This window comes from Copadichromis virginalis, linkage group LG19 (assembly GCF_057382275.1).
Source record: "Copadichromis virginalis isolate Kocher_CV1m ecotype Utaka linkage group LG19, C_Virginalis_male_GT1.1, whole genome shotgun sequence".
Taxonomy (NCBI): Eukaryota; Metazoa; Chordata; class Actinopteri; order Cichliformes; family Cichlidae; genus Copadichromis; species Copadichromis virginalis.
This window is the reverse complement of record NC_140636.1, coordinates 36,354,839-36,357,154: the sequence shown is the minus strand read 5'-3', so window position 1 is coordinate 36,357,154 and position 2,316 is coordinate 36,354,839.

The following is a 2,316-nucleotide window of genomic DNA, read 5'->3' as shown; positions in this document are numbered from 1 at the left end:
TGGACAAATGCAGGTATGATGAGGGTTGGTTAGGTTAGGGGGTAATAGCCAGAGCTTGACGGAATAAAATGGAATAACTGGGAAAGTAAGTGTCGTAGAGGGATGAAAGTGGTGTCTACGGGGGGGTTTCGGGGTGCTCCGGACACCCTGGTGAAGACCCCATGTCGATAGCACCAACGGTTCTGGACTTGGTGTAAATGGGTCCAAATTTGACGGAATAAAAAGGTCAAAGTGGCAGATAGGAGTGTCCGATCGGGCCGATTCCACCACCACTGTACTCAGCAGGCCCTGCCGGGTCGTTAGACACGCAGCATGGCAGGGATCGGTGACATAACATGTAGCAGTTTCCCTTCACAGAAGCGTCTGCAGCAGGTGGGTGGAGGAGGAGGCAGCAGAACCAGGCCTTTGGAGCACTGTGTCATCTCCTGGTCCTGATGCTTTGAATCTCCCTCTCTGTCTGTCTGTCTGTCTGTCTGTCACACACACACACACACACACACACAGAAGCTGGTCAAGTGCTGTGCAACTGGGATTGCACCTGTCGTCCACAGGAGGGCGCCTAGCTGGGAAGTCCAGTACATTCCATATTAAAGTTGTTGCAAGTGCATTTTTTGTGTAAAAGACAGACACACACACACACACACACACACACACACACAGTAAGGTCTGAAGTGCAAAATTTGAATTACATTCCTTTGTATCTCTCCCTCTCTCTCTCTCTCTCTCTCTCTCTCTCTCTCTGTCTCTCTCTCTGTCTCTCTGTCAACACACACACACACACACACACACTCACACACACCAAAGCACACAGACAGAAGCTGGTCACAACTGCTGTGCAACTGGGATTGAACCAGGGGGGCTCCCTCTGCTGGCTCAATGCGGTACAAAGTGTCAGAAGCTGTTAGATATCTGCTTTTGACAATCAATTGCACCTGTCATCCACAGGAGGGCGCCTAGCTGGGAAGTCCAGTACATTCCATATTAAAGTTGTTGCAAGTGCATTTTTTGTGTAAAAGACAGACACACACACACACACACACACACACACACACTGTAAGGTCTGAAGTGCAAAATTTGAATTACATTCCTTTGTATCTCTCCCTCTCTCTCTCTCTCTCTCTCTCTCTGTCTCTCTCTCTCTCTCTCTCTCTCTGTCAACACACACACACACACACACACACACACACTCAATGGAGTATAAAATAAAGACCGGGGCAGTTCTCTCACTGGAGTCTCTTAGAGTGGAGGCTGCCCTTGCTAGCAAGAAGTTCTGTGTGTTTCTCTTCTCTGAGTCTTTACTGAAGAAGTGTTTTATAACATTTTCCTTAACAACTGACATGTGTTTTTTGTGTAAAAGAGAGAGAGACACACACACACACACACACACACACACACACACACACACACTCACACTCAGCGGCTCAGAGATGAGGGAAAAACAACAGAAATCAGGATAGATTTTAATGTCAGGAGATGCCCTGTGATGCTGGGGCCATTGTGTAAGATTGGAATGTGTACCAGTGGCTGGTGGGTGGTCCTTGAAGGTCCCGGGAGGAGGCGGCGAGGAGGCAGCGGGTGGCTGGGCTTGAGCTGTGGATCAGGGACGTCATTAATTCTGCCTGGTGCTGCGTGTGCCCTGTGCAGCTTGGATGTCTGCCGCTGACGCTCTGTGGTTCCTGTTCTGCTGATCTCCTGGTCCACACACGGCTTCAGGGTGTACTGTACAAGGGGATAAGAAATGCATCATTGGTTACCAAAATAAAACAGTGTCTTTCTGCCTGTGTCATTCTGTTTGGTTTCTTTGAGCGTTTGTTTCTTAAATACACAGCAAGTGTCACTCTCTCTCTCTCTGTCACACACACACACACACACACACACACACACACACACACACACACACACACACACACAGACACTGTGAGGTCTGCAGTTCAAAATTTGAATCTCAGAGCTTGGTGTTTTTGTCTCCCTCCAGTGGACAAATGCAGGTATGATGAGGGTTGGTTAGGTTAGGGGGTAATAGCCAGAGCTTGACGGAATAAAATGGAATAACTGGGAAAGTAAGTGTCGTAGAGGGATGAAAGTGGTGTCTACGGGGGGGTTTCGGGGTGCTCCGGACACCCTGGTGAAGACCCCATGTCGATAGCACCAACGGTTCTGGACTTGGTGTAAATGGGTCCAAATTTGACGGAATAAAAAGGTCAAAGTGGCAGATAGGAGTGTCCGATCGGGCCGATTCCACCACCACTGTACTCAGCAGGCCCTGCCGGGTCGTTAGACACGCAGCATGGCAGGGATCGGTGACATAACATGTAG